The sequence below is a fragment of the Ambystoma mexicanum genome, chromosome 3q (genome assembly GCF_040938575.1).
Source record: "Ambystoma mexicanum isolate Mex_15411 chromosome 3q, UKY_AmexF1_1, whole genome shotgun sequence".
NCBI lineage: Eukaryota > Metazoa > Chordata > Amphibia > Caudata > Ambystomatidae > Ambystoma > Ambystoma mexicanum.
Genome location: NC_090926.1, coordinates 185,235,398 through 185,257,514, shown reverse-complemented (window position 1 = coordinate 185,257,514; position 22,117 = coordinate 185,235,398). Strand labels below are relative to the sequence as shown.

At 47.6% G+C, this 22,117-nt stretch overlaps 1 protein-coding gene across 4 annotated transcripts in view; it reads right to left on the bottom strand.

The window, feature by feature from the left end:
- SENP1 (SUMO specific peptidase 1) overlaps window positions 1-4,151 on the bottom strand; it is a 1,568,779-nt gene extending 1,564,628 nt beyond the window's left edge. For 3 of the 4 annotated variants that reach the window (XM_069653453.1, XM_069653456.1, XM_069653457.1), the window contains exon 1: window positions 4,016-4,151. The gene's annotated coding sequence lies outside the window, so the exon portion shown is untranslated. The remainder of the gene's footprint in view (window positions 1-4,015) is intronic. The other variant, XM_069653455.1, reaches the window with a different exon arrangement.
- Between the last annotated feature and the right edge of the window lie 17,966 nt (window positions 4,152-22,117).

Sequence of the window (22,117 nt, the reverse complement as noted above, 5' to 3'; positions counted from 1 at the left end):
ATTTTCTTTTTATTATTTTAATTGGATATGAATGTACTCGGACTTGCAATGTGTCCATCAGCCTGCCTGTTTATTCTCTTTACCAACATTTGTCATGCTTCCATCGATTTACTTTTGACAAGTTACTGAAATATCAACTATATGTATGGTGTATTGTTTATTTTTTTTAAATGAATAAAATATTTGAACACAAAAAAAGAATGCTTTACCCGTGAACGAGTGAAATGAAAATTGCTATGAGGGTTTCCTACGTGGAAAATGTACTTTTAAGAATTGCAATGAAACCTGTAGGAATAGGTGACATTTGTTCTGAAGCTATGCATTCAATATCCTTTTTAGAGAAAATCCCATAACCTGCACAAACTACAAAAGGTTATTTACATATAATCACTACAGTTCTGGGTCCTCTACCTGGTCTACCTAGGGAAATATTGCTCTGTAGATTCTGCTATAATAAAGTTCAATACTAGAGGCATTTGCATATTGATTGCAGGATGTTTGATGAAATAAGAACGTAAGTATTTGGGAGAGTTATGATTACCGTTAATGAACTAAAAGAATGTTGGACATAAAGGATAGTTAGACACGGAGGTGCCGAGTATAGAGTGCATTGGGGCAAAGGGGCAACTGCCCCCGTTGTTCTGGAACAACATGGGCAAGAATGCCACTTTACCCCCGTACAGATCGAGAATGTTTGGACAAGGAATTCCACAAAGGCTGCACACTCGAGAGAACGGCCTTGCGGACGTTCCTTGGGATGTTTTTTCCACCAGATGCTGCTTTTGCAAAACCCGATAAAGAAGGCTTGGTAAGTGATATAAAGTGCCCAACCTGTTCATGACTCTGCGCCCCTGGCCAACAAATCCTTTGTTAGTCTCAAAGTCTTTATTTTCACAATTGCAGCACAAAAGGACACCGATTAATGGCTGCACAAAGTCCAGTGAACAGTGTCACTGGGGGCCTTTCCTCTCAAAAGCCTAACTCTGCTTAAACGTTAATGGAGATTGTTTGATGTACAAATGCTGTGCACTTTAAACAGAACAACAACATGTCTGTACTTGTCAAACTGTGACTACACTTGTCAAACTGTGACTACACGCAGAGTGGTTTAACATAAAGGCTCTTCATGAGGTGTGTCCAAGTTTTTAACTTAGCAAAACCTATGATAGTTCATTGAGATCTCGAGGCGTGAAATTATCAAACATATCTTGCTCTTATGGTGTATTCTGGGACGTGTGGTCAAGTATTTATAATATGTAAAGGAATGTAAAATGATGTGTAGTAAAAATGCCAAGATTTACATTACATGGCGCTAGAGCCATTTTTCAGCACATGTGTTAATGGCGCTCTGATTTTATATAAAGAATGTGGGCAGTGGTTTGCCCACATTACTACCTTTGGTGGGTTTTAGAATTCTCATATTGAAAAGATACTTTGCATGTAGACAGGGGCAACTTAACCATAGTGGATGATGGGGCGCGAACCTCAACCCATTATGGTGGAAGCAAGCAAACCCAGAGATAAAGACTAAGCGTTCCCTCCGCTGCAGCAAGCAGCTGAGGCGGCACTGCTGGGCTGGCTTTAACTGTACAGATGAACATTGTTTCCCTTTGACAGTCCAGTACTCCATGGCACATGGCCAACTGGCCATGCCAGAGCAGGAGCATATTGCTTCCCAGCCTTGCATGGCCGACTGGGGATGCACGCTTGTGTACTGCAAGGCCCAACTGTACAAGGGTTTCTCCTGTGCCTTCTTGTACATTTGTAGAACATGGGGGCACAAGATGGTGGAGCTCCAGCTCCACCGAATGCATATACAGGAACCAGGAAGCTCCCACTGCTTTGTGGTTCCTGCTTGCGTGATGTGAGGGAGCCGAGGGCCACTGTGGGAGGTAGCATGATGCTGATGTGCTTGTTCTCTGGACTGGCGGCAGACAAGGAAAAAGGTCTAAATGCATGCAAGGATGTGTAGTGTATGTTGTATAGGTGCGTGTGTGAGTTGTATGGGTACACATGTGAATGATAAGATAGTATGTGCGTATGAATGTGTGCTCTTTCGTGTTTGCCAGGCAGGAAGGAGGTTTCTGATTGGCCTACATTGGTACAGCAGCATTTTTACTCACATTAATCGTAAAACCAAAATGATTCTTACATGGCATTACTGACCTACATTGATGCAGCCAGTCGAAACATCTTTTCTTTTTGTGGTTCAGCATGTTTTACTGGCAAAGTAGACAGGAGTATGTTCTTACTTATTTATATACACGAGGAACAATGCTCTTTTGATCACAAAAGAACGTACAATACATAAGAAAACAGATTTGATAGGAAGCAGCGAGCTTCTTACAATGGGGTGAGTTTGAGGGACATTCTGATCAGGTTTTGGAGGGGAGTAAATGGGACAGTCACCGGGGACAGTACGTAAGTGGACATACATAGATTAAGGACAACCAACATTGGACATATTTAAATGGCATGTACATTTTTAAGGGCAGGTACGTGGTACGGCCAGCTGTGCTCAGGGTGCGACCATGATGGGTGAAGGGCTAGAGTGGAGGCAGAGGAAGTGAGTGACAGAGTAAGGTTAGAGTGGAGGGAAACATGTTAACAAGAAGGCAGATGAGAGGTAGGTTAAGATACTTGCGTATATTAGTGCATCCAGCATGGTCACGTATGGTCATAGCCAGCATGAACTTTTTTCTTTTTTGTGTTTTTAATGCCAGCATATATTGAGGGCAAAGCCATCATGAAAATGTGTTAAAAGTAGCCCCTGTGCAATGTTGGTGACTTGGGATTTGGTGGGTTTTTTTTCCATTTGCTACTCTCCATAACAAATTTTAAACTGTGTGGCTTATCCAATTTTTCATAGAAAGTGTGCTGTATAATGCACCATTTTAACCCAATATTGTTCACATTTTTTTTGTGGGAGAAAAAAACCAACATTGATTGGTTCAGGCTCCAATGGAACACTCAGTTACTCAAGCTTATTCTTTGGGAGCATGTACTGCTGAAGTGAAAACATTTAACTCGCCTAACCAAGCTCGTTGATTCCAGGAGCTGGCATATCCGGGGAGCCTGTGCAACCTCGTACATGATAACATTATGGAAAGGCAATCGCTGTGCTTTTGTGATAGAAACACTTGTACCTGTGCTCCTTTAGGCACCTTAAAAACGCATCACTTGCTTTAATTTACTTTAAGGTGTTTGGATACCTTTATCGCAGTAGTGTTAAAGATACAGTAAGTCCACACACAAAAACCATCTAAGTCGGCATCAATGTTTGGACAGGATGAGTCTATAATACTAGCAACTTCGGAATATTATTAATTGCTGAAATAGAAAAGTATAATTTGTTTTATAATGTTGCTTATGTTTTTTTACAGTGTGAAGTTTGTCGAGACTATATCACTTTAATAATAAAGCATGTCACAAGAACGACAAGAGCACAGTTGCTTTTGAATGCATATCTTATGTTGGCGCAGGAGAGTTCTGAGATCATGCCTAAGTAGAGAATACGCCAGTTCTGCAAAACACGTACCTAAACAACGCATGGTGAAACCGAGTTAATAAAATATGGTCCCCATTTGCGGATTTTATTTTTTTAAATAAAAAAAGAACATCAACTTGTACATTCCGGGTCTAATGTCTAAGAGATCTTTTGATAACAGTAAGTAACGAGTCTGCCCCGCCCAGTGAATGGAAATTCGGGTGCTTGGCATAACTGTGCTAATTTCTGAATTTCCCTACACAGGTGCAGTGAGAGCTACTTTACGTAAATGAATTAATTTGCAGCAAAGAGTACTGGTAGCCAGCGGAGTTCCTGAGGGAGGGACTCCAGTCGCACCATAACACAGATTGCTCCCCGGGACAAAAGCTATCGGTCTTGCGCAGGAGACCCACAGGTAGGACTGGAGGGCACCATGACAGCTGGGCGGGGGTGCATCAGATAAGTAATGGTCTTTCATCACTTTATCAGTCGTAAGGCAGCGCGCGCACCGCACTCAGCCCCTCTTACCTATCTCCTCACTTAAGCTTCGTATGACAGGCACCGCTGCAGAAAAACAAAAACCTTCCTAACGGCCGCAGTACAGTAGGCCGCGCCATCACAGAAACAGAGAAAAGAACATTAGAAGCATGAGAGTGAGAGACCATAGACAGGGAAAATAGACTGCAATAGACAAAGAAGAAAAACTACAGGCGGGCAGAATGTTCTGTTTCGAAGAACGAAACCAGAAAGAGAAGACAGACTAACGAGTGGGGATAGATAGAAAAAGGCAGGAAGAGACCGAATATATATATATAACGCTTGGAGGAGGATGGATAGGAACGCAGAGTCCAGGCGCCTACACGGCCCTGACAACGTAAGGATTCGATTTCACAGCCAAACCAACCGTGCAATTGTAGTCCACAGATGCTATGGGTTTGTTTTATTACAATTATGAGCACTGGATATGAATTTGCAGAGGAGTCAAACCCACGGCAACTTGATCAGTGGATTCTTCTGGGAGAAGACCTTTTCCTATACCAGCCTTTATGCCCACCACCCCCGCGTCCCACCACAAAGTGTGTTGAATTTTGGCTTTCACTTTTGAGGACAGATGCAGGCGAGGCGTCGCGTGGAACTGATTTTGAAAGTCCGATACTGGCAGGGCATCTGAAACTGGAAGACGATACGTTGCCCCGAAATTGTATGCGGTCAGTCCGCTGCGTGGACAATGAGGGTTCTCCTTTGGCTCGTGTTACTTATGCTCCGGACACCAGGGTATTACAAAAAAAAAAAAAAAACAGTACACACCAGCAGGAAAAAATTGAAACGAAGGACTACACGAGCCACATCAAAGTACCCCTTTAGCTTTCTATGAACCTTGTTTATTGGCTTTTCCACAATGTACTCGCAGTTCACTTTTTGGCACGAGAGTCCTTACGTTTCTTAATTCCATGCTTGGGGGAAAAAACAATTCAATCCTGATTTTTCTCGGAGTTCTGGGACTTGTAGTTTTGTTCATTCTATTTTACAAATGGGACAAATACCAGAATTCTAAGATAAACAAGATTAAACGGCTTTCCCACACATATAACTTGGCACTTGAGAGCTTTGTGTTACCCGTTTTGTTATCCTTTTCACATTCCCAACCAGCCCCTATGTCCTGCCTTTAGCATATTCATTTGCCTAGCACAGTGCAATCAGCCTCCAAAAGAATGCTCATTTCTGTTGACTAAAATGATATCCCTTTGTACATTGATTTGATTTCAAGGGCTCAACAGGTCAGGAGGAAGACCACTGAGTGCTGAGAGATTTAAAGAGAAAGTGGGTTTTTATCTAACTGCTATTTTACTGCTGACTCTCATTGGAATAGGTTATCTCCTACATGTGGCTTTTATGCTCTTAGCAAAGCAGAAGCTGTTTGAAGACATAAACTCCCACATTTGTAGTTCCCCTGCTTCTGATGTGGAGGAAGGTGAGCTGGGGCGTTACATAACACAAGTGGTGTGTGCTTGAGGCAAAACCTGGACCAATGCATGCTTTCTTTCCTAAATAAGGGAGAGGGTTGATGGATTGTTCAGGCAAAAGCAGAGCATTCGTTTTTCATTCTGATGGTGCAGTTTGCTTGTACAACTGGGAGACCACAAGAGTGCTCTAAGTGACGCAGTTGATACGTCCTTGTTGAACAAAGTAGTCCTGCACGAGAAAAAGACCTTTTTAACAAAAAATAAATGAAAACATCGCACTTCCCTTGTGTGGCGCCAGCTTTACCCCTGGCTCATGGCATTCCTTAATGAGATCCCTCTTACAGCACAGATCTCAATTTCGTTGTTTGGGAGCATGGTCACGTTCATAAGCACCTTCACAGGGGGCCCATAATGGGACACAGTTTCTTGTGTTCGGAAGTTTGCCGCACGTGCTGCCGTGAGTACCTTTTTATTAGGGTACCGCCATGACGTTGACTCTTCAAGGTGACTCCACCACATTCCTCCTTTTTTATAACAACAGATAGAACAGGAAATAATTAGGTTAACAAGACAGGACCATAACAGCAGGTGCAACCTAGTGGTTACCTGAACACTGTCACCCAAACAACACATAGGGCCTCATTAAGAGTTGGGCGGTATTCTTGCAGTAAATCCACCAGAATACTGCCCAACTGAATTACCGTTACCGCCACTTGGTCTGGCGGAATTACTGCTGGATTACAAGTGGCGGTGGTGGTGTAAATCCCAATTTTTGTGAGTCCATAGGACTCTGGCTTTTTTTGGCGGAATTACTGTAGCAGTAATTCTGCTGCGGTAGTTCCACCGAATGTTTTATTTTTTTCAGCGTCGAATTTGAGGATTTACCTCCAGCGTTATGCTGGAGGTAAATCCTCCACTTCAAGGCCATACTTGTAGTATGGCAGAGCAGCAATATTGGCAGTAATTCCTTTACCAACAATTTTTTTCCCGCTCCGCCATACTTCCAATGAGACCCATTGTCTTTTAGGTATGTAGGGCGTAATCGTGACTCCCTCACCGGGTACCTTTTGTGGTGTCTTGTCTACCACCAGCACTGCCTATGACCGCTGCACGACTCAAGACCAGCTCCTCCTCCGCTGTTTCCGTGTCATCATTCAGATCTTCATCCCCGTTGCTCCTTTGATCGTCTGGTGGAACACCTGCCAGTGAGTCCTCCAAAGGGTTCTCTTCCCCCACAGAAAATGTATTGAAAAAGGATGAGTTCCTTGCACAGTGGTGTTCCCACTAGATGCTGTCCCCATTGACCCATTCACATCAACCACATGCAGAGGGCTGGGTTCCTAGGTCAAAGCCAACTTTCACATGGCATTCCTTCACTTCACCAAAGCAGTATCACCAATTGCTAGCCGATACTCGGATAGTCTCCTTCGTACGTTCTCTCATTTGCTCTGAATCTCTCCTGGTCAGCTCTGTCATCGTCAATCACTCCTGTGCTTCAATCACCACTCTCAGTTGTCAGGCTGCAGGGGCACCTCTGAATTAGAGCTGCAGCGGGTGGCACTCCCGTCAAGCAATGTAGAGTGGCACGGTTTTCCATGAGGAATTTGGTGCAAAGCCCATTTAAGGCACAAATCCTGTCTGCCCACGAGTCGGTCTGTGTGCCCCCTGCTGCCCCCCTTACCGCCTGTGATTGTCTCCAAGTCCCCTCCCACTACTGCCGCCTGTGAATGTCCCTCTGCCCTCCCTGAGGATCTTTTTCCCCCCACTCACCCCTTGCTTGCCTTTTACCGCCCTGTGCCCCCCTTTCTCTTCTCCTCCCCCTACCCTCCTTCCCTTCCATTACTCCTTCTGTCAAATTCTGGCTCTACCCCAATTGTCATCAGATATAGTAATCGTAGCCGCCTGTCTTTGTAGCCGCCTGCCCTCCCCTACTCCCTTTCCTTGCCCTGTGAAAGCTCAGCACTACCTCAATTGCCGGCAGGCATAGTAATAATAGCTGCTTGCCTTTTGCAGCCACCCTGCCCTGCACCCCCTGCACCTCTGCAATTATATCTTAGCACTTAATCTTATCATTTGTCCCTTGACCTCTGATAACAGCTTGTCTGTCTTCCCTTCCCTCCTTGTCTTCCCCTCTGACTTCCCCCCCAGCACTACCTTGAACAGTCATTCTTTTGAGATAGTCATTTGTTTTGTTCCTCTCCTCATCCCTTTCTCTCCTCTCCCCTACACATCCCCTCCCCCCCCTCTTGTCATTTATGCACTGCAACAATTGTCGTCAGGCATAGTAATGTTACTGCTAGTATTGTCTCCTTTTTTCTCCCTTCCTCTCCTCTACCTTATTGTTTCATGCACTTATACTATCTGATATGATAGTTATTTTTCACATTCTGATTTGATTCAAGGACCTGTAAGTATGTAACTTTATTCTCCCTTGTTCCCTCCCTCCTTGAAGCGCTTTGAAAATAAGCAATCAATGGAATACTTTGTTTATGGTTCTCATGATCCTCTGAGCATCCCCAATGGCCCGTGGTCACATTGTTTGTCTCCTGTGGCGTATCCCAAACTTCTCAATAACCTCTGCAAATCCCTTGCTCTAGAACAGAGCCCCATTATCAGAACAGATTACTTCAGGTATACCATGGGTGGCGAATATGTTTTTCATGACCAAAATGATGTTTGCTAGCGACGTGAAAGGCACAAACTCCTCCTCGGGGTACCTGGACCACTGCTCTACCATGACGAGAAAATGGTCATCACGGCTGGTTGATCCAAAGTCAACATGAACAACTTGCCAAGGCATGTTCCCTCTCTGGATGGACTCAATGGCAGGTTCCTTGAGCGTTGGGCTTGCTGCTTAACAACATATGCAGCCGTGCATGTATTCGCCACTTTGTCTTCCAACCCAGGGTACCACACCTTCATCCGGAAGTGTGCTTTTGTTTTCACAGATCCTTGGTGTGCTAGTGCTATGACCTTGGGGATGAGTTTTGACGGTATTACTGTTTGGGACCCTCTTTCAGGTTTTGGTCTCACCTTCTTAGACTTGGAGTCAGAGTTGGAATCTTCTTTGCCAACCCAGAGTGTGACCTGGAGGCCGCCTGGAGAGCTGTGTCTCAAAAGGGAAAAAACCCTTCTTGCAAAGGTTAAACACCTTGCAGCAGGTAAGTCTTGTGTATCCAGTGGCAGGGCAATCCTGCGGCTGAATTGTCCCAAAAACGATCAGGAGAATGACTGCCAATCCTAGATGATGTAGATTCTTGCAGGTAATGAGCAGGGGCAGTCTGTGTACAAACAGAGGGGGAAAGAGCAGAGAACTAAAGCAGAGCATAGGTTTGTACCAGTATGGGAGGCTGTAGCGGCAGAAACAAAAGAGAGCGAGAGGAACAGGAGAGCTAGTTCCAGCGGAAGCAAGAAGCGGAAACCAGGGGAGAACAGAGAGAGAGACCGAGCACGGGGAAAATAGCACAGGAAACAGCTAAGGCAGTAAACGAACAGCGTTCTCGCAACACCAAAGCAGTGCAACGCGTAGCTCACCGGAGCTTCCAGGTATTTGTTGCTATGGGTCCAATGCGTTGTGAATGACGCAAACGTGCTGACCTTGATGCAAGATTACGGCTAGCTGCCATTTTCGGGAAGCTTGTTTCCATCGTTGCCATAGAGACCTCTGTAGATGCATTTGCCAATAAGTCTGTGTTTGTCGCGTAATGTTCGTAGACGTTACACCCTCGCAATACCAGCCCATTCTCTGTAAACGCAAGCTCTCCTTTAAACTGCCATAGCTGTTCTAGTGATTCCTTGGCACATTTAGTGCTAATGTCTAGTTTCAACAGGGTCCATTTCCAGTCACCTGTGGTGATCGCCTCCCGCATCAACTCAAAGCACTTGTCTACTGCAGAGGCTAGCTGTATTTTGTTGATGGACATGGAGTTGGGGACATTGCTCTCGGACACCATTCTGACAAAGTCCTCCATCAAACTCTCTTCTGTACTAGCCAAACTGAATTAGGGGGCAGGATGCCAGGAGAGGTAGTCAATGGCATTGTTCGCCCCTGGCCGGTATACCATACTGATGTTATATTCTTCCAACGCTAGCATCTACCTTTCAATGCGGGCCAGTGGTTTTGCTAAAGTTCCTGCTAGTATTGGAACTAAGGGTTTGTGGTCCGTGACAACAGTCACCGGCTAGCCGAAAATGTAGAAGTGAAAATGGCGGCAACTCCAGAGCACGGCCAGTTACTCGTGCTTAATTTGAGAGTAACGCTGGTCAGTCTCTGAAAGGGCCCTGCTGGCGTACACGATTGGCCTCACCTCCCCTTCGCTGTTATGTTGGGTGAGCCCCGAGCCCAAGCCACTGGCTTGCATCCACAACGAGTTCCTACGACAACCCTGGGTTGAAAAATGCCATTGTGGTGTCTGCAGTTAGCACTTCCTTCATGGTGTTAAACGGCCTTTTCCACCGGCATCCGTTGCCACCGCGTATCCTTTTTGGTGAGGCTGCGGAGTGGTTTCCACAAAGTTGCTCGGCCCTTGATGAATCTGCCGTAATATGTGATCATCCCCAGGAAGCTGCAGACTTCTGATATATTCTATGGCGGTTTCACAATCCTAATGTCTCTGACCATCGCAGGGTCGGCCGACGCCCCACTCGCCTGGAAGATGAAGCTGCGGGAACTCGATCTTCCATTGTAAGAAACTGCATTTGTCTCTGAAGAGTAAGGACCAACTGCTGTATCCTAGTCGGGACATTTTCCAGGCGTTTCAAGTGTTCATCCTCTGTGTGTGTAAAGACCAAGATGCTGTTGCTAATATTCAGTGCTACTTGGCCCTCTGCCAACACACCTCGTATGGTGTTTTGAAAAACTTCGGTGGCAGAAGAAATGCCAAAGTTGAACTGTTTTATAGCGGTACAGGCCTTTTGTGTGTGGTAAAAGTCATTGTGTATCTTGACTCTGGGGGCAGCACTAAATGGTGAAGCGCAGCCTGTAATTCCAGTTCAGAAAAAAATACTGCCCCTTGTAAGTCTGCAAAAATATCCTCAATCATGGGCGTTAACAGACGTTCCCACCTTATGGCCTTGTTTGGCAGGCCCGTTCCATGCAGATGTGCATAGCATCTGGTTGTCTTGGCTTTTGCGCTATTACTATGTGCAAGGTCCAAAGGGTAGGCCTATCTACAGACTTGAAAAGTCGAACTGGACAAGCTTCTCAAGCTCCTGCTCCACTTGACTTCTGAAATGGAACTGGATTTGCTGATGCTTAAGTGCAATGGGCTGAATGATCTTACCAATATGGAGGCGCACTGGGTCGCTCTTCATCCTTCCATTTTCGTCAAACACATCCTGGAAGTGCATGATGAGTGACTGCACATCTTCCATATAAACTCCAAATGGGAAGTTCACTATTTTCAGAGCCTCCGCAGTGGCACACCCAAGCAGTGTCGCCTCGCTGACCTTCATCCCGAAGAATCTTTCCTTGATAGCCATCTGTTCATGGTTCACGTTGATGCCAAACACACCATCCAGAGGTAGAGGTGCCCATCAGCCAAAAAAGATGAGCACTGCCGTCTCAGACAGAGTGGGGGAGCATCTAATTCCTTGTACAGGGAAAAGGCCATAACATTTACGGATGCACCAGTGTCGGCGTCCTTTCCAGCAATCTTCATTACACTTAAGTATTCCACACATACTGCACGTGTGACGTTTGTCAGGGCAGTCGCCCTCGTGGGGCAGCTCATAACCGCGCTTTGGACAGTACGATGTGCGCTCAGCTCGACTCTTTCCTCTGCCACTGACCTTTATGGGAAGATTTATTGGGCTGCTGTTTGCCAAAAGCACATACAGGAACAATGCACAGCTGCTGACTGCAGTGTGCTGTTCAGCGGTTGCACCACTGAGCGCGATGCTCTGCGTCTGTCAGCTGGAAGCTGGGGAGCATGAATGTAACACTCCACCTGGCTGTGACAGGCAGGTGATGTCATGCAGGAGTCAAGTAGCTATGGCTACAACAGCCACCTCCTCGCCATTGTTGTGTGGCGGGATGTTCACACAAGTGCCCATGCACACAAGTAATGGGACACACACATGTTCTTGTGTTCCAAAGTCTGCCGCACATGCCGGTGTGACTCCCTTTTATTTGGCACGTCATGACTCTAAGAGGACTCTACCACAGGGCACACTGGTATCTAAAACTACTCGCAAGACATGGTTATTGTGAGTCCCAATGATCTAAGAGGTTCGGATGAGTTCTGGCAAGTGCTGACCTGTGTTCTGTCCACCTCCTGGATCGCACAAGATTGTGTTTGAGTTGTTTTGGTGGTGGGATGCCGCCCACTGTGTAACCATAATATGGTTAGCAACAAATATCCACCAGCCGCCATTATCTTAGTGTTTTTCCTGTCCGTGATAGTGGCTGGGTTTCAAAAAGATTTCTGAACTTTTCTATAGGCTGCCATTCTGTCACAAGTGCTGTGATTTTTTTTTTTTTGTTTTTTTTTGTTTTTTTTTTTTTACCTTTCAGTGCTTTCATAATAGCGTGCTGCTGATAACTAGGAAGGGTATTCCCAGATGGTTCCTGTGGGTGCTTGTCAGTAGAGCAATGTTGCTGCAGTACATCCTGTCGAGCAATGTGTCAGGCTTCGCCCATGGAAACTGTGGCAGAGATGGAAGCATTGATCACCGACCGTTGGTTCCACGCGTATATGTCTAGTCCTCATCCATCATGGCCGCTCTGTATATATCTACTCTGTTTTCCCCGGAACAGTGCGTTGTATCATCACTTTCAATGTTCTTCTCTGCTGTGTATGTGTCATGATGCCTACCCCCGGGGAACCAGACCAGGTCCAGCAACCCCGGAAGCAGGCATCAAGTTGTTTTGAGCAAGCCCAAAAGCCCCTACTAGGGGCTGTCCAGGTTCAAATATGGAGTCAGTCCTGGCGCCATAGGTGCCAGGCTCATAGAGTAGAACTTACCTGATGTAGACCATGCTGCAAGCTTACCTGGTGCAGACCATGCTGCAGAGCTCCAAGCCAAATGAGGCTTGGAGGGGACTATTTTACCTAGGGACTATTTTTTTACTCGGGTGGGGCTGGGGAAGAATACTTACCTGGGACTACTTTGGAGGCTATTTAAACCACGCCCTAAGAGCAGCACACGCTTCGCGTTATTCTGCATCCAACAGAGTAACGCTCACCGTGTCTGCAAGTCTGCATCCAGTCTTCTGCCACGCCCGCCTCGAGTCTGCAGCTCCTAGAAAAAGGGAGGAACAGAAGGAGAAAAGGTTAGAATAAGGGCAAACCTTCGATCCTTACCTGAATTCCGGATCCACCGCACCTTCGAGCTGGAAGAAAGAAGCATTTACGCGCGCCGCCTCGCCTGCTGCAGCGCCGCGCTGAACTCACCGGCCTTCGCAGCATCCTCACGATCCACTGCATCCTTCTGCACGTTCCCGCCGCATTCTGGCACCTAAGGGGAACACAAGAACAGCAAAGGTGAGCCAAGGAAATAAACGGAGGCAATAGTAACTACCCCCATAGACTTACCTGATTACCGCCGGGGGTACTATTCCTCTTCACGGGTCGGCGCCGTCTCCATTGCATCCTCGCCGCACCCCGGCCCCTAAGGGTAACAAAAGGACGACAAAATGAGACAAGTGGACAAATAAGGGGAACTCTTCTCACCGCAATAGACTTACCTAATTTTACCGCCGGAGGCATAATTCCCCGCACTTCATATTTTCTCACCACACCTGAATAAGGGAACAAGCAGCTTACATTCTGCCCTTATTTTATTGAACTGTGTAGGATAAGCCAAATCCTTACCTGAACTTCGTCAGCTACCACGAGGAACTCTTCGCTGGGGTCAAGCTGCAAACTGCAAGGAATCGGACAAGAGTGAAAGTCAGATATGTGAACTCTTACGAACTACATATTTTTCAGAGTCAATATTGTTCTGGAACTCACCGATTCCTTCGAGCCAGTGAAGCAACTGGTTATCAACGCGCCCCTGCGCTCAATGCAGGATGGAGAGCTCATCTTTTCAAACCATCAGGTGAGACTATAAGAGGGGACATCAAAGGTGATCTGTGGGGAGAACAGCGGGGGTGAGGGGAATTTACGCTCAACTCCACGGGTGGTTAATTCACGGGTGGTTAATTCCATTTCTCCATTTGCAGAAGAATATTCCTACGGGCCAAGCAAACGAAGCTAGGTGGGCCAGTCCGTCATCTCGGCCCTACGCGTCAATTTGGTGGAGACCGCAGCTGAGACTGACCAATTGGCCCAATTACTAGGGGAACTGAGGGCTGAAGTACATTCAGCCCGTCAAGAAACTAATGCTCTTAGGAGAGAACTGATTTTGTCAAAGGAGCGAAAGGATGACCTTGCTAGGCAACTATTGCAAAGCCAGGCTGGAAAAGCACCCCTACCTGGTTCCAGGGGTAATCCAGCTCCTGTGTTATCGAGTAACCCTGTGCAAATAAACCTACCAGGAAATATTCCATTAGCTCCACCCGAACGCTTTGCCGGAAATCCCAAAAGGTTTGCCGTGTTTATGAACCAATGCCGCCTGCACTTTTTATGCAGACCTGGAGCCTTCCCAAACAACCAAGCCAAGGTAACCTTTGTATTGTCATATCTCAGCGGCAGTGCAGCTGATTGGTCAATTCCACTAGTCACTCAGGATGACCCAATTCTTCGGGATTTTCAGGGCTTTCAAACTAGCATGGAAAGACTATTTGCCCGGCACTCCCAAGGACAGGCCCTGGATAACGAACTTTTGTCCCTACGACAGGGTAACCAGGACCTTCTATCCTACATCGCAACCTTTAATAGGTTGATAGTGGAAACTGGATGGCCTGAGGTGAAACGTTATTTCATCGAGGGCTTCGAGGAGAACTCAAGGATGTCTTGGCTCAAGTCGTGAACCCACCTCAAGACTGCGCTGAATATATAGACTTAGTGGTCCAGTTAGATCACAGACTTCAGAACAGAAAGGCTGATCGAGCCAAGTTTGAGAATCGGTGTTGGTCAAAACCCACGCTAACCCCAAAGGAGCAGATGCTTCAGAACCCATGCAAATCGGAGGGGTTAAAGGACCCTTAACCCAGAAGGAAAGAGAAAGGAGACGAAAAATGCAATTGTGTCTATATTGTGGAACCTCTGGGCATTTTATACGGGATTGCCCTGTAAAACCACCCAAGAAGGTGGTAGGAGCTGCTGATAAAAGCCATATGGAGTCAGACTCGGGAAACGACCACGCCCGACAAGCGTAGAGGTCCGCTTGCCGAGCTTGAAGAAGGATACTCAGACCTTGCATTTCATCATGCCAATGGTCTTCGTAGATCCAGGGCAGCCATCGCGTATGCACGCAGTAAGGGCATAGATTGATAGCGGGGCCATAGGAAATGTGGACTATGAATTGGCTTCCAGGATGAATCTAACTCTCTGCCGAAAAACCACCTCAGATGTCATCACCACAGTCGATGGAACTGAAATTGCCTCTGGGCCTCTAACTCATTCCACTGCACAGATGACTCTATTGGGTCAGGATGGGCATCGATAGACTATTATGTGTGATCTAATTAAAGCCCCACAGTTCCAAATAATACTGGGGATACCTTGGTTGGAAACACATAATCCTTGTATTGATTGGCGAGAGAGGGGAATAACCTTCCCGGATTGTGCACAAACCTGTTACCCACAGAAAAATCGGAACGTAGGCCTGGCCACAGTAACCACAGCAGTCATGCAACTACCTCCAGAATTCCAGGATGTCTTCCAAAAGGAACAGGCAAACACCTTACCTCCTCACAGATCGTACGATTGTCAAATCGATCTCATACCTGGTGCACAACCCCCTTTTAGCAGGATCTATGCCCTTACGGAACCTGAGAACCTTCACCTACGACAATATTTAGACCAGTATCTTGCCAATGGCTTTATTCGCCCATCCAAGTCCCCTGCATCTTCAGCTTTGTTCTTCGTGCCCAAAAAGGAAGGTGACCTCAGAACGTGCATAGACTACCGCGCATTGAACCAGATAACTGTTAAGAACCAATACCCATTGCCTCTGATCCCTGAACTATTAGACCAAGTGAAGGGCGCTTGTATATACACTAAATTAGATCTCCGGGGGGCATACCATCTGGTACGTGTAAAAGAGGGCGACGAATGGAAGACTGCTTTCTGCACTAAGTATGGGTTATTCAAGTACCAGGTGATGCCTTTCGGGTTGTGCAATGCACCAGCAGCCTTCCAATACTTCATGAACGATGTCCTTCATGAACTCATTGACATTTGTGTTGTCGTGTATATCGATGATATTCTAGTATACTCCTCTTCAGAATCTGACTATGTGAAGCACGTCCGAGCAGTCCTTGAGAAATTGCGCCAGCACAAACTATATGCAAAACTAGAAAAATGCGTTTTTCATACCACAGAAGTTGAATTCCTTGGGTTTATCCTGACCCCAAAGGGAGTCCGAATTGACTCAAGAAAGATGGACGCAATCCTTAAGTGGCCATCACCAAGTTCAGTTAAAGGAGTACAAAGCATGCTCGGCTTTGCCAATTTCTACCTCAGATTCATCCCAGATTTTTCACATGTCGTACATCCCATCACAGCACTCTTGCGAAAAAATAAACGCTTTATATGGACTGAAGAAGCTGAAAAAGCCTTCCAAGAGCTGAAAGCGAAATTCACGTCTGCACCTGTGTTAAAGCACCCGCGCCCTGAACTTCCATACATAGTGGAAACTGATCTATCCAGTCTAGCCATGGGAGCTGTCCTGTCGCTAAAGGACCCTGAAACTGCCCAGCTTCACCCAGTAGCATTTTGGTCCAGAAAGTTCTCAGCATCCGAGTTAAACTATGCGGTTACCGACAAAGAGTTATTAGCCATTAAATCCGCCTTCAAGGATTGGCGGCACTATCTTCTTGGTGCCAGGCATACCATTACTGTGATCACCGATCACCGGAACTTAAAGTATTTAAAAACAGCTAAGGCCAATCGTCACGTCAAATCCGATGGGCATTGTTCTTTGCCGAGTTTGATTTCGTGATAACCTATCGACCAGGTTGTAAGAATGGTAAAGCAGACGCCTTATCCCGAATAGGGATGGGAGAGGCAGAAGTGAACCCAGAACCAGTACCTATAATTTCCGAACAAAGGATCCTTGGCATGACTACTCTACAGACACTAGAGAACATTCAGGTAAAGATCCAGCAACTCTTTGATCCTACAGCCCTGCAGGACTGGGTAAAGAAAGGCCCGGACTACTCTATCACCAATGATCTGCCTTATTACCAAGGGCGACAGTTTCTGCCACACAAGGAACTACAAGAGCAAGTCATTTCCCGTTATCATGATACCCTAATGGAGGGGCACCCAGGTATTGCAAAAACTGAAGCTAAGATTAAAAGACAATTCTGGTGGCCCACCTGGCGAAAGGATATTAAATCATTTGTGATGTCTTGTGGCATTTGCGGCCAAAACAAAAGTCAAAAGAAAAAACCAGCTGGACTCTTACAACCTTTAGACATTCCGCCTGCACCATGGCACACCTTATCGTTAGACTTTATTACTGATCTACCTCCTTGTAATGGGTTTCACACCATTCTAGTTATTTTATGGATCTTTTTTCCAAGATGGCCCACTTTATTCCTTTAAAAGGACTGCCTTCAGCCTTAATCCTGGCCAAAGAATTCCTCGAAAACATTGTTCGCATACATGGATTTCTGTCTGTGTTGGTCTCTGACCGGGGCAGTCAATTCATTTCACATTTTTGGAAGAAATGTTGTCACTTGGCGCAAATCGACGTGAGATTATTGACCAGTCACCACCCCCAGACCGATGGTCAAACGGAGAGGACCAATCAGACTCTTGAACAATACCTGTGTTGTATGTTACATCAAACTGAGAGTAATTGGAAGGACATCCTTTGGATCGCCGAATATGCAAACAATAATTCAGTACATTCTGGAACTGGACAAAGTCCCTTTTATACCCTATATGGGCACCACCGTCGAACCTCAGACCTTGACTCACCCCAACACTTAGAAATGTCTGCAGTGGACCATCTACACGCTACGATTACACAAGCCTTTAAGGAGGCAACTGCACATTCGAAACAGGCGAAGGAGAAATATAAGAAAGATGCTGATCGGCATAGAAGTGATACTCCACAGTACCAGATAGGGGACCAAGTATGGTTGGCCACAAAACACATACCTCTCAAGGGAACGCGGACCTTTAACCCTAGATATTTGGGACCTTACTCTATTAAGGCCATTATCAACCCGGTGGCCGTCAAGTTGGACTTACCTGCTAATATGCTAATTCATCCCGTCTTTCATGTGTCACTTTTGAAGCCAGTGCAACCAGGGACAAGACTAACCAAGCCACCAGACCCCGTCCTTATAGACGGGGAACCCGAATTTGAAGTTAAGAACATCCTGGACTCCAAGATGGTGAAGTCAAAACCTTTTTATTTAATCGACTGGAAAGGGTACGGACCACAGGAAAGGTCTTGGGAACCTAGTGACCACGTGCATGCACCTCGATTGGTGAAAAGATTCCACCGAAATTTCCCAGACAAACCAAAACCACGGGGAAGAACGACTTTAGGAGGGGGCTTGGGGGGGAGTGCTGTCATGATGCCTACCCCCAAGGAACCAGACCAGGTCCAGCAACCCCAGAAGCAGGCATCAAGTTGTTTTGAGCAAGCCCAAAAGCCCCTGCTAGGGGCTGTTTGGGTGCAGTCCTGGCGCATATGGCGCCAGGCTCATATGGAGAGTCAGTCCTGGCGCCATAGGCGCCAGTCTCATAGAGTAGAACTTACTGATGCAGACCATGCTGCAAGCTTACCTGGTGCTGACCATGCTGCACAGCTCCAAGCCAAATGAGGCTTGCAGGGGACTATTTTACCTAGGGACTATTTTTATACTCGGGTGGGGCTGGGGAAAAATACTTACCTGGCACTGCTAGATGCTTGTTTCCCGGAGGCCTAGCACAAGGTGCTGGCTCCGGTCCAGGAGGCCGCGTGGCCTTGAGCGCGGCCTAGGCAGGAGCGCTAAATGAAAGACACACACACGCTGGTTCACATTCGCCCGGAACTGCCTCCCACTCCAGGGGGCGGGGCTTTTATTTAGCTGCCCTACGTCACCGTGCTGCGGGACGTAGGGCGGATATAACATTCCTCCTTTATTTCAAAATAACCTAACAAAACAACATAAACAACATGCTCAACTATAAACTCCTGCCACTGCTGTTGGCTTAGCATATGTAGTCATTCAGCCTCGCAGGCGGTCTCGTGGTCTTTCTCAGACTGTATCGCTTCGATTGGGGGCTGTCCCCGCTCGGTTCGTAAGTCTGCTCACCTTTGCTGCATGTGTCCTCACTGCTGGGCAGTCTCGGTGATTGCCAGCTGCGATCCCCTGCGGATTCCTCCTCGGGGTCTTGCGCCGGCACGTCGCTGCTTTGTTGCTTGTTGTCGTCGTGAGGCCCCTCGCAATCCATCCAGAGGTGCTGGGGCACGGGCTTGAACCAGGAGGCGTTCCTTGTTACTTCCCGACCTCCCCGGGTGACAGTTATCATGGTCCCACGCCGGTTGCTGATAGTCCATGGCAGTTCCTCGTACCTGGTGTCTAGCTTGGATTTCGTGGGGTTTCGCAACATGATGACTTGGTCGCCCACTCTGTGGTTTGAGGGCCTTGCTCTTCTCTTGCGCTCATGTGAGCATTGGCACGTGTTCTCCTCGTTTCCACACCTGCATGGTCGACGTCGTCAGGGGTCCTGCTTGGATGATGGGGAATCGACGAGTTGATGATAGTTCCGAACATAAGGTCAGCAGGTGGTATGCCCGTGGTGCTGTGGGGGGTGACCCGATAGTTCCTTAGGAACCGGAATAGGTCGATCCTCCACGGGCTGGCGTTTGCCTTTGATACTCTGAGTACCTTGTTGATGGTCCTCATGAATCGCTCGACATCCCCATTGGCCTGTGGCCACCTTGGCATGATGTGGTGGTATTTGATGCCCAGTTCCTGTATGTATGACCTGAATTCCTCCCCTGTGAACGGGGGTCCATTGTCACTCTTAATGGTCGTGGGCAGACCGTGGGTGGCAAACATCTTTTCTATCACCGGGATGACCACTTCCGCGGCGGTGGATTCCAGTATCTCGACCTCTGGATAGCGTGAGTGATCATCGATTGCCACCAGTAGATGTAGACCCTCTCTGATTTTGCAAAAGTCAATGCTGATCGCTTCCCATCGTGCCCGGCCACGCTCGGCCGATAGGATTGGTTCTGGGTCTGGTGGCCCACTCGTTATTTGGCAGGGTAGACATGTGTTCACTAGGTCCTCAACACGATCGTCGATGTGAGGGAACCATACCCTGTGTCTGACCCGGGCCTTTATTCTTGCAATCCCTTGGTGTCCTTCATGCGCTAGGGCAACTATCCTGTCTTGCAACCTTGGGGGTATGATGATGCGGTCACCCCTTAGCAGGAGCCCTCCCTCAGTGATTGAGAGGTCTTGTCGAACCGTGAACATGCCTGCTAGGAACTCCTTGGCCCCCTCGGTTCTGTTGCGTGTGTGCGACATGAATTCTTTCCAGTTGCCTGACATGATGGCATCTTTTACCAGATCGCAGCAGGGGTCATTCTGGGTTTCTGTTGCAATGTCCTCAATGTTTATCGCTTTGGGCCTCATGGTGTGGACTACTTGACAAATGTGCTCCTCCGTTTCTTCGGCGACTAGCACTTCCTGCTGGGTGGCTGGTCGTGGGTGTCTCGACAGGAAGTCCACGGGGTTGCCGCTGCCCGGTTGGTAGACAAGTTCGAAATCATATTGCTGGAGGTGTAGCAGCCACTTGGTGATTCTGGCTGGTGGGTGTGCCGATGACCCAATGAAGATTGGTAGTAGGGGCTTGTGGTTGGTGATCGCCGTGAACTTGCGCCCATATAGGTACATGTGGAAGTGTCGACACCCCCATAGAACGGCGATTGCCTCCTTTTCTATATGGGAGTACCTTTGTTCCGTTGCTGTGAGCGCCCTGGATGCATATGCAATCGACCTTTTTGTGCCCTCTTTTGTGACCTGCATCAGGATTGCTCCAAGTCCGACTGGGCTGGCATCCACAAATAGTTCTGTCGGGAGGTCCGTGTCATAGTAGGCCATCTTGGTATCAGTTGACAGGGAGTCTTTTATGCTCTCAAATGCTTCCTGGCATTCGGGCCCCCAGTCCCACTTGGTGCTGGCCTTTGTTAGCTCCCGCAGCGGTTTGGATAGGGTTGCTAGGTTCCGAATGAATCTGCCACAGTAGGTGGCCATTCCCAGGAAACTGCGCACCTCGGTGGGAGTCGTCGGGGGGGTTGGCAGCTTGGATATCCGCCACTTTCTGGGGATCAGGTGATATGCCGGTGCGGTTGAACCTGTATCCAAAAAAAGTTATTTCTGGTTTTAGGAATTCACACTTCTCTCGATGAATTGTGAGTCCGGCATTTTCCAGCCTGCCCAGTAGTGTCTTGAGTCTCTTGATGTGTTCCTTGGTGTCCGGTGCGTGTATTAGGATGTCATCGCTCACGTTCAATACCCCTGGTATGCCTCTGATGACCTCCTGGATGGTCTGTTGAAAAACCTCCGCGCCCGATGATATGCCGAAACTCAGGCGCTTGTACCTCCTCAGACCTAGATGGGTTGAGAACGTGGTGATATAGCGCGACTCTCTGTGGAGCTTCAGCTGGTGGTACCCCGCCTTTAGGTCTACCTTCGAGAACACACACGATCCAGTGAGGTCAGTGATGATTTCATCAATTGTAGGTGTTATGTGTCGCTCTCTTTTTATGGCTGCATTGGGCAGGCGCATATCAATGCAGATCCGAACTTTTCCTGGCTGTTTGGGCTTCCGGGTGACCACCATCGGGGAAACCCACGGTGTTGGTCCCGTGACTTCTTCAATAATGCCAGCGGCTTCGAGTGACCTTAACTCCTTCTCAACTTGTTCCCTCATGTGGCACGGTGTCCTTCGGTGTCTTACCGCGCGTGGTTGCACTGATTGATCAATATGTAGTTTGATGGTCTTTCCCTTGAGACAGCCTATCCCCTTCTGTAGCTTGGGGTGTTGCCTGAGGAAGTTCTCGACCTCGGACGTGTCATCAATGTGGCATATGAATTTGACCACGCCCAGGTCTTCAGCCGCATCTCCGCTCAGCAGGCTTTCAATTCCCGCCTTGACAACATAGATCTTCGACCACAACTTCTGTTCGCCATGCTCAAGAGTGGTGCGGAACCTCCCGATGACTGGTAGAGGTTTCCGACTGCCGTAGGCAAACAGCCGAGTGTCTGTGGATTTTAGCTCGGGCCGTGGTGCGAGGGTTTGGAACACGGTGGTTGGCATGACGTTTACCGAGGCCCCCGTGTCAATGGTCATCTGTATGTCCTGGCCTTGTATGTTGACCATGCATTTTCGTCGCCTGGCGGTTCTTTTCGACGGTGCTGGCCCTTGGTTTAGTGTCGATATAAAGTACACCTTTCGGCCCTTTCCTTCGTTCTCCGTGCCTGCTGTTTGTCGTAGGGCTGAGAGGTCATCTCCTTCTTCTTCCGTCGAGGAGTTGACTACCGCTACCCTGGCTTGTTTCTTTTTTTTCGATGACCCTTTTTCCTGGGATCCTTGCG